The following is a 12,733-nucleotide window of genomic DNA, read 5'->3' as shown; positions in this document are numbered from 1 at the left end:
CATAAATCAAATGGTACTGGTCGTGGAAGAATAAGTTAGTTGCAAGACAGTACATTCTAAGCAGTGCTGAGGCAGTGGTGAAATAGCTGCGATCCTCTAAGAAAAACAAACTCGAATGCCCCCTAGCCTCCACACGACTTGTAAAGTCGGTAAGTAAGAAGGCCTCAGTTCCACAAGGGAAAACTATAAATTAAATTAAATGATGCAACAGGCAAAATGTGAAGCTAAAACTTTAGACATTTAATTGCTTTCAAAAGATTAGTTTCTTCTTTGTTTTGGAACTGAAATTATAAAGCACCCCAGCAAATTCTGCTGGGAGAGGTTCTAAGTTAAGATCCCTATTAACTTAGCTATTTAAAATAGTAAAAGAAAATATACCCTGTAAATCATGAAGTAGTTCTAGTTTAAGTAGCAGGTGAAGATCACTTCTTTGGGGTAAGTCAGAGTTAGAAAAATAATCTAGGAAAAGAATTAGGTAGCAAGTACAAATAACTACCACAGGTCTCCTATTAGTATCATTTCCCAAGGGACACTCCTGCCTCCCTTCACAAGAGAGGCAAGATCTAGTTACAGCACCAGAAGTTAAATGGAGTCAAGTTATTTTCATCATGCCCAGGGAGAAAACACCTACATATTTTTTTCTTGTACATAAGGGATTAGCAGGAGCCAGTAAATGGCAACATAATCCAGTATGCAGTCTTAACTGTTAATCAAAGTCACAGACTAAGTCTGAAGGAAGTTTAATGGACTTTGTGTTTCCACATTTAAGTTTGCTAACTTCTTCAATGTTGAAACCAGATCTGTTTACAGAAACAGATCTAAGAAGCTTCCAAAATTGGGTCAATTTTAAATCCAATGACAATCCTCCAGTGTCCAAACACCCAGAAGTCAGCACAGGACACAAGAACACTTGTTTTAATCCATCACTGTCAAGAAACTTGAAGCAAATATAGTATTTCTAACATTTCCCTCACCTCATCCCTTCTAGACTATTTCATGTTATCCTTAAAAAAATAAAGTTTTCTCTTAAGAGAACAAATTAATTCAACAATCTTACTTTCCCTCAGGGGATAGACAATTACTTCCAGAAGTCAATGAATAACAGTACACTTTTAGTCATGCCTGGGTCCCTGAGAGGAAACTGATGATAGTGGTACTCAAAGCATCAAGCTTGTTGGTTTCAGCACTCACTAGAAATGAAGAAAAATACTAAGTAGAGATACATTTGGTATCAAATGAACCACCTGTTAAGACTGATCTCAAAAGGTCTCCTTCAGCTCTAAAAATCTGGAGAATTAGCCCTTCAAGACTTAAAAGGCAAAACAAAAAACACTGAAAGAAATCTCAAAATGACATTAAATTCAACTGAATTAATGAGTACTTACTTAGCTTGTGTTTGTTAAATACCATCCCCACCAACCCCAACAAAACTAAAGATTAGATATAACAGAAATGATTAGGAAGCCAAGGAGAACTAGGCTTGCCACTAACACTTTCCCTCTCTGAATCTCAAGTTGCCTCCTCTATGTAATAAGGGAGTTGGATTAAATAAAATGATCTGAAAGTGGATTTATTCATATGAGGTCCTTGATAGTGCTAACAGTCTGACTGTATGAGTACACATCTGATATTTTCTTTCAAAAATCAGTTAATTTTGCTTAAATTAGTAGCACTGCCTTAAAAAAAGTGTTTGATAAACTCTTCCAGTTTATTATAACATGAGTTAGCCGGTATTCTTGGACAAAACAAGCAGAGCATTCTCCCTGAGCCTTCCTGTTAAATCCATTGTTTTAGCCATCTGTCCAATCACATTATTGGTTGAAACAGATCAACCGTTTTCTTCCCTCTCTTCATATCAAAGTTAGTCACAACCTTTTGAGATTACCAATCAAATTATCAAATTAGCTTAAGTTATTTTTCCCTTATCCTTTTTTTCTTTTGTGCTTTTCACTCTAGAAACAGACCATGATCACCAGCTTACCTCTCAGTTTGTGGGTCCACTTGCCCACAGGCTGGGAGTGAAAAATCCAATGTAACTTTCCCACCTCTTCCAAATAATCTGAAAAACTGGAATGCACCTTCTGCTAACAGCAGTCCTATAAAAAACAAAGAGGTCTTGGCATGGTTATAAATTCTTCTAGTTTGGAGGTAACTAGATGGGGTAAAAGAAGTAGGGAGAAAAAGAACAAATAGTAGATGGGTACAAAACTCAAAGTAAACAAAAACCTAATGACAGTTGAAGAAAGATTTACAATCTGATGAGTAAATACAGTGATCCCTCAACTATGGCAGGAGTTACATTCCAGAGACCCCCATGATAGGTGAAAATTTGCTAAGTAGCAGCATTATATTTATTTTATCATTTACATATATTTTAAGGCCTTATAAAACCCTTCCCACTCTCCTATAAACCTTATCCACACTCTTTATTAACCTACATTGTGGTTAGTCACCTTTCATTCCATCAACCAATAGTGTGCCCCAGGAAGTGTAATTGCGACACAGAATCAGATTTTTTTTAAACCCTGGATAAGTGAACTCCAATATAGCAAGGGACGACTGTATTTCATGCTGTGAAAAAATTTTGCCAGTGTCATTATTGCAATAATAGCTGTGCAATTTTGGACCTAACTTAGCTTCTTTGCAATCTCTGGATGGTGAGAATGGGAAGAGCAAGCTTTCTTAGTGGCCTAGCATATCAAGAAAAAAGCAATAGTCCTGGAATCAGGACATCTGGTATTTTCTAGCTTTGTGATTCTAGGTAAGTCCCCTAACTTCCATCTAAAAAATGAAGATAATACTTGCAACCACCTCCCTTTGGGAGCTGTTTTAAATAACAGCACTCTCTACACCTTACTACACTAAATATTAGCTATGGGCAATTATGAATTACTCTACACTCATAAACAGATCCACATCTTGGGTAGGGACACTTCTGAATGAGGGAAGCCAAGGGAGATCCAAAAGGAAAAGCTGTAAGGTCAGTACCCAAATCTCTGGCAAGGCTGCCAAGATGAATGAATGAAAAGCATCGTTAAGCTCTTAGTTAACCTGCCAAGTACAAGCCTACAAATATAAGTCCCGGTCCTTAAGAAGCTTGTTCTAACAATGTGGAAAGACAATGGGAGAGCAGTGGCTGGGAAAAGAGTAATAAAGTAGAGTGGAACAAAAGAGCAGTTCGTTAGTGCACCAACACCTCTTTCCACGTTTGTTATTGGCAGTGATGATCAGTTTACAATTCTCAGAGTAAGAAAAGAGGAGGAAGATGGTTTGGGAGAAAAGAGGGATAACCCAAGGTGAAGAAAGATGAAGTCCCAATGCATACTTCATCATCTGCTCCCTGGAACTTTGATTGGTTTTTCAGTTTATTCAGAGTTCAGCTTCCTTTTCGTAGTCTCTTCATTTACATCATTGGATATTATTTATTATATTGTACATTATGTATTTTATCTGCATTGTTTATATTTTCATTTGGTTCTACTTACTTCACTCTGCATCAATTCATCCAGATATTTTCATGTAATCTAAAATCTCTATAACCTCTTATTACAGAGTAATACTTTGTGGACCCCCTTTACCAGATGATACGTTCCTAGTAACAATTCACTTTCTTTAACTTGGATTATCACAGATTCTTTTTCATTAATGAAGTTAATTCTTTCATATTAATGAATTATCACCTTCCCATATCTGGTACCCTGAGAAGAAATCAGTGGTGCTGAAGGTGTCTCCTTGCTTCCTGGCCAACATGCAGAGATATTCAAGAACTAAATTCATTTCAAAAAGGAATTAGTTACTAGTACCAAGTAAGACAACATTAATTTCTACTGGAGAGCTCCTTTTTTAGTTAGGTGAGAAGTTAATTTCATCAAGGTTGAATGAACAAATCTAAAGCTGGATCTATACTGAAGGAAAGCTACCCCATTCTTAATCCGAATAATTCAAATAGAATTTTAAGACAACTCACTAAAAAGACTAGATATAGTCAAGTGGCTATTAAAATCATATTGAAAAGAGTCTAATCATTAGTCCATTAGACAGTAGTTAAATTAGGCACAAAATATGCTCATTCCCTCTCTTCTGTAAGGGGGAAAAAGGGATTTTGGGGGGTTCAATATGTTAAAAGATGGTCACCAGAGGATTGAACTATTATCAATCCTCAATTAAGAATAATCTCAAGTCAAAATTGACTTTTATGGAAGTTTATTTACGATTAAGAAGAGAGAGAGGAAATAAAGAAATAAGAATCTAACTCAGTAGGTAAGAGGTCCGGAGGTGAATGAAGCAAAAATTCATTCACAGAGTCTATTAAAAGAAGTTTCTTAAGAGAAGTTCAGGAAGATTCAGTCTTTTAACTCACCACATGGAATTCAAAGAAAATATTTAAAACAGTCTCACCAGGGTCTCACTGTTCCAACACTCATCCACGATCCAGAAGAGGTCCATCACCAGACGTCCTCTTCAACCGAACACCCCTCACTCACTCAACTCCCTCTTTTTAAAGGGGTCACTTATGCATCACTTCCTGTGCCTCCCTCCTAATTTGCATGTCCAATCACAATAGACACTTCTCATAGTACTGCAAAGGGGGCAGTCAGTTGATTCTGATTCCTTGCCCACTATAACAAACATGGGTTATGGATCTCCCAGAATTAGAGGTATTCTCACCTTTGGTGATTAAACTAAAGATGGGCAGTGTAGACTTAATCTAATTATCACAATACCCCTGTGATCATTTGGGAGACTCATCTCCCCAATTGATCATTTGACATAATCCTCTTGTACCCCTAAAATTCTAACTACAATAGTTAGAGATAAGAGATAGGTAGAAGAGATAGAAAGAGTAAAACCAATGTTTTGCTAGGCACACTGACAAAAAGCCAATTGGGGGCAATCCCCTTTGGCATAAGAATTTACAATTCAAATAATTGTTTTCAATCCCCTCAAATTCAATTAGTTGCACCCCAAAGTTCATTTTGGATCATCTTGATTCAGTGTAGGTTTCTGCAGGCAAATAGTCCATTTTCTGGTTTCAAAGTGTTAGCAGACTTCTTTTTCTGAAAAATTTTCTCAAACAAAATTTTAAAACTTGAATTTTTTATAAAAATACAATCCCCCCTGAAGAGGGTGGTTGACCAACATCTAGATCAACTCAGAATATATCATTGAATTATGGGGTGTATGAGTCAATTATCAAAAGAAAAACTAAAAAAATTTTTTAAAATTAAATTTTGGGAGAAATAAAGATTCAAAATAAGAATCAAAATATCAAAAATCCATATGTAAAATTTTTCGGATTAAACAAGAAAAAATTCATAACAGGCCCTTGTATTAGGGTCCAATTAAAGTAAATTCTGTACCATAAATCTGTAGGACAAAATGCAGTAATATCGCACTTACTCATTGGCAGCCAAGACTACAAGCAAGTTGGCATATCATAAGAGAAAAGAGAACTAGATTTTTATGTAAAAGGGAAGTGTCATTCCCAGGTCTGATTTACCTTCATTCTAAGGGATAGGGGAGCCACAATGATGATGGCCAACCTTCAGTACTCAACTGGCAGTGTAGTACAAAGTGTCCTACAACTTAACATATGTCAAGCGTCACAACTTCAAGTCTTACACTAAGTTCAAGTCCTTAGTATTGGCATGGAAGTTCTACACATTCCTACTTGGATTAGTATGGTCTTTTTTTTGACCTTGTGCTCCATGGCACTGTGCAGTTTCTCATCAATCCCCCAATGGGACTGGTTGTCTCCATGACCTTGTGCTTCTTGCACTGTATGTTGGCTCTGTTGTTCCCTTCTTCTGGAATCAGACATAAACATTAATTATAGTCTTATAATATTTAACAATAAATTACCATAGTCTAAGGCTTTTGGGGTATGCATTAATATTAAAACAAATACGTTTTAAACTTATATTACTGCAGAATCAAAAATTAATATTGATTATATGTACTTTTAAGTATAAGAAATTTAAAAAAAAGAAAATCAAATATTCTATTAGAAAAATAAAAGGCAATAGTAAAATAAAAATTCAGGAATTCAATGTGCTTTTAATACTAGTGACATGTGCTTCAAATACAAAAAATGAGAGAAAAAATTGAATACTATATCGTACATGCAGGAAGAAAAACAAAAATATTTAAAAATGTGTTTTTCAGAATCACAGAGGTAAAATATAAAATCATCTTGCCAAAAAATAAGATTCATTTCTTCCTTTAACTTTCCTTAATCTGCGGTATGAGTGCAAATGAGGTAGAAGAAAAGCAATAATATATTAAAAAAAAAATTTTACAAAAGGCACAAAATGTTACAAAAAGGATGGTGCAAATAAAGATAGTAGGAAGGTAGGCAGGCACTGTACTCAAATTTTTTTTTCTTGCTATTTTAAGGGGAGATAAAACGGAAACCAATAGTCTAAGGGTCCCCACCTTCTGCCTCATGTAGAGGGGCAGTGGCACAAGCTCCACTTAAGATATACAGTTGTAGGGTCATTTGGTATGGAGTCATCTTCCCGATTTCTATTCCTAGCATATTTATATTTATCACTCCTAAAGTTGCAATTCCTAGAATCATTATTATTATTCCTATCATTTCTATAGTTATTATTCGATTGGGTGTTATTTCTGATTAATCAAAAAATTCCTACAGTTCATCATTGTGTGGCCCTTCTCACAGAAGTGGCAGGTAAGGGATCGATAGTGATAGTTAGATTCTTGGAGAAGAGCTATGGTCTCTCCCGCCTTTTCAGTTTTTCTTTTAGTATTTTAACTTCTGTCTTTAAATCCTCTACTGAGTCACTATTTTCCTCACATCTTTCTGCACGGCCATTAAAAACATAAGAAGCTACCTGCCTCAATTCCTCAAGATTCATAGACTCCCAGTTCGGGCAGTCAGTTCTAAAGTAGTCTTTGACTATGACAATTCTCAACAAACTGTTTACGTATTTGTCTAATATCTCATTCTCTGGTCAAATCAAAGTCCATATATATGTTGCCCACCTCAATAAGTCTATCCATAAATTGGGAGGGGGTTTCATTGGTATATTGTTTGGTCTCTCCGAATTTTGACCAGCTTTTAGACATATCAGAGCAGACTTTCATGGCTGACAATAATGCTTCTCTGCCTTAGTAGAGTTTTGTGTAATCTGGGTCTTAATTGTAATTCCATTTAGGATTCTGGACAGGCCAATTAATTGCTCCCCTACCTTTCTTCTTATTGACAAGAGAGATAATTCTATCTTTCTCACTTCTTGTTAGAAATGAATCCAATAGATTTTCAACATTCGTCCAATTGGGGTCATAAGTTTGGAATATATTCTCTAATTTTTTCATAATTAAGATTGGTTTGTTCTCAAAAATAAGCATATTTTCTTTAAATCTTGAGGGTTCAAGGGTGTATGGTGTCTTATAGACACCAATTCCCCATTTTTATTGAAGGTAGGTACTTCCCTTAGAGGGAATAAGCTTTGGGTTGCATCATTTTCTGTTTCTGCCTCTAGGTTCCCAGTTTGAGGGTTTGAGTCAGCAGCAGCAACTGGGAGAGAGTCCCATGGAGTAGTGGGAGGAACAGAGTCAGAGTGGGATAAAGACTCTGATGATGATGAGGTATGGAGAAATAAGTCTCTCTTATGCTGGAGTTTTCTCATTTTTTGTTTTCTTCTTTTTTAAATACTTTGCAAGGATTTTTATAATCTCCTCCATATTGTCCAGTCTCTGAGATGAGTCTTTTTCTTGCTTTTCTAGTGTATCTAGGCTATTTCTCAAGTTTCTCCAGGATAGGTAAAGATAAACAACTCCACTTACAAGTATTACAATCACACCCAAATATAGTGCAAGATATGTCCCTTGTAATATGTTTTGTGGGATTATTAACCAGAAAAAAAAAATCAACATTTGTCTAAGTTTAATTATGTAGTTGACCGCCCTGAGGAGGCAGTTATCTCAATGTTCAATGGCTCCAACCACATTTTTGTTTATTTAATTGTTAAATTGCTTGTAATTCTGTTGTTTTTTTGTTTTGTTTTGTTTTGTTTTTATATTGGCTAGGTTAGGAGGGGGCTAGGGTTTTAAGGTGAAGGTGGAGAATTCACAAGGGTGTGGTCCCTTTAAGTACTTAAAGTAAAGTGGCGTGGTGCCTTAAGTATGAGACCCCTTAAGATTTAATTAACTTTTGGGTAGAGGACAGGCTAGGAATCTTTTGTCTGAGGCTAAGTATAGGATTAAGTATACTTAAGTATAGATTAAGTAGCTGCTAGGAACCACCCCCCCCCCCCCCCAGAGTCCATGTGCTTCCTAAGTTTTCTCTTTTGGGCAAAATGCATCTTTTCTGAGGCAAAAAGTTTTTTTTCAGGAGTAAAACAAGGTAAAAATGGTTAATTTCCATTTAAAATCTCTCTAATAAAAGCTAAGTCAATGATTTCCAAAGTGGGTGCCACCGCCCCCTGGTGGGTGCTGCAGGAATCCAGGGCAGCAGTGATGGCCACAGGTGCATTTATCTTTCCTATTAATTGCTATTAAAATTTTTAAAAAATTCATTTCCAGGGGCGCTAAGTAATATTTTTTCTGGAAAAGGGGCAGTAGGCCAAAAAAATTTGGGAACCACTGAGCTAAGTTAAGCTCAATGATTTTTCTCAGGTTTTTCTGGAGATTTTTTACAAGATGAAATTGTTTGGGGCACAGAGCAGATGCTTCCCCTCTGAGAGGGTTTTAAAAGCTTTTCTCTAGGTGTGGCCCACAGTTAATTAAGAAATGAGCAGCCTGTTTGTTGCCAGTAAAGCAAACTAGCCAATTGAGAGATATAATCCTTCCCAAAATCTAAGGGTCAGCTATTTTGAAACAGTTCCCCAGATGAGGCCTATACTTCTCTCCAGGGTTTTTCCTGATGTGGGAGGGGTTGGTTTGGGAACCAATTACCCAGGTGGGGTTTTAGGGCCCAGCCGCTAAAATTCAAACAGCTGTGTGCTATTTATTCTAAGGTAAAAGTAGAAAAAAATTTTGAACTTACCTCTTCAGCTGTGTTGAGGTTTACAGAGTGAAAGAAGAGGCAAGAAAATATCAGAAGATTGAGGGTATTCGGCATAACCTAAGTGGTCTACCAAGGTACACTTCCTTGTACCTAAATCAAAGGTTGTTTATATCATGGGTTCCTTTAGCAGCCTAGTGAGGTCTATGGATCCTTTCTCAGAAAAATGTTTTTAAATGAATAAAATTTAAATACATAAGATTATAAATATTGAAATAGCCTTCAAAAAAACTTTTTAAAACATCTATATAGCAACACCAAAAAGTGTCCAGCTCTGCCTGAAGATTTCTACTGACAGAATTCTCTTCTTAATTTCTCTAGGCAGCTCTCTCCTCCTAAGTACTACCAAGCTAATTTACAGCATGTTTATACTAATATGCATTTGTGATCTCATTCCTCTGATGTTCCCTCCAATAACACATCCCAAACCATTCATGCCAGAACGTATTATGTGCTGGCTCTTCTTTATGTTCTCCTGCTAGATCATGATACATATCGGATGTAGGCGTTTCTTGCTTTTTCCTGACATCAAAAAGATACCAGTTGTACACTTGGGCAGTCCAATTGTCATTCATATGTTCAAGTCATATTCTTTTTTATCTAACATTTCCCTGGCTTCTTTTATTCCTATTTTACTCCTTTTCTTCTTCCTCACTGATTTTTATTAAGACTATTCATACTCACCATGCATGTCTCCACTGCCTTCAACTCATAAGAGACCATTCTACTTGTCTCATAGCTATCAAAAACCTTTGAGACTCATCAACACAGATCTTCTTCAATGAGAGCATTAGTATTAAATAGACAGACTTCTGTCATATTGTACAATGGACTACATTTTTACCAGCATGAAGTCTGAAAGATGTACAGAATACAAGAGTGCAATATGCTTATGGTTTGTTGATCATGAAAAAAAATCTGAACCTGAGAACAAAACAGGACCTGAAAGGTTCTCTTCCAACCAAATGCCTCCAATCCACACAAGACCCCAAACATTCAAGGTTCCTTGAAAGATATATCAGAAACTAACTTACACTAGTCTCAAAATATTTTGTTTTATACATCCTTAAATAGAAAGGAAGCATCTTTGGAAAGCAGGGTTTATATTTCATACTCCTGTATTCCTAGACTGTCTAACACAAAGGAGGCCCAGCCTACAATGATGACTGAGAGAAATTTAATGGAAATACTATAAGAGAAGTAAAGTCCATTTCAGAATAGGTACTTGGGCATTACTACCTAAACAAAAGAAATGTTCTATGAAAAGCAAAGAGGAATTGAGATCTTTTCTCACTCTCTGGATAACCAGAAATTGAAGAGTTGTGCAAGGAACAAGCTATCTAAGGAAGAAAGATGCAACATAAATACATGAGAATGAAGTCAGATTATATGCCATGCAAAAAGCACTAGATTTATCCCTTGGATAAATAAATCACAGTGTAATTAATCAATACTTGTTGACTGACAATTCATATTTCTATAGTCTTTTAAATTTTCTCCAGGTCTCCCAACCACAAATCTGATGCTCCTTCGACTGTACCATGTGGATGTGAGCATTATAAGACCTGGTGTTCCAAGAAGGAAAATCCTCCCTACCTGTGTGACTGGTTAACCATCACCAAAGTTCAAAGACTTAAGACTTAGGAAGAACTTCTGAGGGACTCTAGTCTAAATCCCTTTATTTTATAAATGACATCTAAGGGCCACAAAGGTTAACGTCCAATCCAAAGTCACAAAGCTAGTAATTGACAAGAGGTCCTGACTCTAGAACCCTGGCTTTTTCCACTGTACCACAATGACTCCCTTTCTAAGATTTAGTTTCCACATCTTTAAAAATGAGTCTATTAGGGGAAGCTAGGAGGCTTGGTGGATATTCAGCCCTAGAGATAAGAGGTCCTGGATTCAAAACTGACCTGACATTTCCTGACTGTGTGACCCTGAGCAAGTTAATTAACTCCAAATGCCTATCCCTTATCACTTTTCTACCTTGGAACCAATATCAATTCTAAGCAGAATAAGTTTTTTCTTTTTGTTTTGTTTTATTTTATTTTAAATCCTTACCTTCCACAGTAGAGTCAATACTATGGATTGGCTCCAAGGCAGAAGAGTGGTAAGGGCAAGGCAATGGGGGTTAAGTGACTTGCCCAGGGTCACACAGCTAGGAAGTGTCTGAGGCCAGATTTGAACCTAGGGGCTCACATTTCAAGGGTTGGTTCTCAATCCATGAGCCACCTAGCTGCACCCCCACCCCCACTCCCAGTTTTAAAATATAAAAAATAAAATAAATGAGACTACTACCTATTCCTAGTGGAAATTATACTTGTAGGTCAGAAATGATAGGTGAGAGTCCCAGTTCAAAGAACTACTATCTGGTTCCTAGTTATACTTGTTAGCAGTCTTACTACTCCTAATTACTTCATATTTACTCATCTTCGTACATATTCTATTCTGCCCAATAGAATGAGAGTTCTTTGAGGAGGTAAGGATTGATCATAGATTTAGCTAGAATAGACCTTCCCTAGACCTTAAGACATCATCCACTCCCAACAACTTACTTTTACAGATAAGGAAACTAAGACCAAGAAAAGTGAAGTGACTTATCCAGGTTACATAAGTTTTACATAGCAAAGTGAACTTTCATATCTAGTTCCTTGGAATTCAAATCCACTTTTCGCTGTAACAAACGTTTCTGCATCACTACTCCCTACCCTAGAGCTGTGGATATAACTGGTCCTTAATAAATGTCAGCAGAACTGAATAGTAAGACTAGGAAAATCACTTCACCTGACTGAGTCTCTTTTTAACAAGGGCAAAACTGTTACGATATTTAGCAATCCAACCAATAGGTAGTGGAAGGAAAAGTGCTTTGTATTCAGTACCTTAAACTCAAATAAATGGGAGTGGGGGTGGGAACTACCCACCCCGACTCCCCATTCTTGGGAGTTAGAAAATCTGAGTTCCAATTCTAGCTCTCAATAATTGAGTAATCTTGAGTCAATTATACTGCCCTGGAGCCCGAAGCGGGTCCAGCAGCTGTAAAAAAGGGATAGAGATGAGCACCCTTTTCCCTGCCTCTGGGGCTTGCAGAGACGAAAGCGCAATAAAACGCGAGCTACTGATGCTATGCCAGAGGCTTCCCCTCCCCCCCGGTCCCCGAGGCCGGTGGATGGCCCCCTCAGAGTTGCCATCACCGTTTCTCCAGAGAAAGGGGGAAGAAGAAAAATAGGAGAAGGTAGGGGGCAAGGCCCATCCAGATCACCAACTCTACAGGCGAGGCCGGGGTGAAAACCTGGGAAATCGGGTGACGGAGACCGCCTCCCCAAGGTGCTGTCCCGCCATCTACCCCCGGACCTCCGAGAGACTGCGGAGCTCCGAGACCTGAAAGGGGACAGAGGCCGAAAAGCAATGGAAAGGACGGCGGGGACAGGAAACCTTCTTCACTCACCTCCAGCTTTAGAGACCGAGCAATACCCAACCGGCCGCTGCAACTCCACCCGCTACCCGTTAAAGATTTGAAAGCAGACTTTTGAGTCTGAATCCTCCAATCAGAGGACAGGGAGCGCGGGACTCTGCACCTCACGATTGGCCAGGCCTTCTCTTTCCCAGCCGAGGCACGGCCCTCTGAAGCCTGCTGGGAAATGTTGTCCTTGGACTGCCACGACCAATAGAGAAGTAGGTCGTAAGTAAACTACGACATCCAGAAGG

The 12,733-nt window shown here is 37.7% G+C and overlaps 1 protein-coding gene across 1 annotated transcript in view; it reads right to left on the bottom strand.

The window, feature by feature from the left end:
* The window catches only part of TPX2 (TPX2 microtubule nucleation factor), a 63,777-nt gene extending 51,260 nt beyond the window's left edge, over nucleotides 1–12,517 (bottom strand). Inside the window, exons 1-2 of the mRNA XM_044664294.1 lie at nucleotides 12,474–12,517; nucleotides 1,982–2,096 (exon numbers count right to left, since the gene is read on the bottom strand). The gene's annotated coding sequence lies outside the window, so the exon portion shown is untranslated. The remainder of the gene's footprint in view (nucleotides 1–1,981; nucleotides 2,097–12,473) is intronic.
* Between the last annotated feature and the right edge of the window lie 216 nt (nucleotides 12,518–12,733).

This window comes from Gracilinanus agilis, chromosome 2 (genome assembly GCF_016433145.1).
Source record: "Gracilinanus agilis isolate LMUSP501 chromosome 2, AgileGrace, whole genome shotgun sequence".
NCBI lineage: Eukaryota > Metazoa > Chordata > Mammalia > Didelphimorphia > Didelphidae > Gracilinanus > Gracilinanus agilis.
The sequence above is the reverse complement of the archived record's forward strand: the minus strand, read 5'-3'. Positions and strand labels throughout refer to the sequence as shown.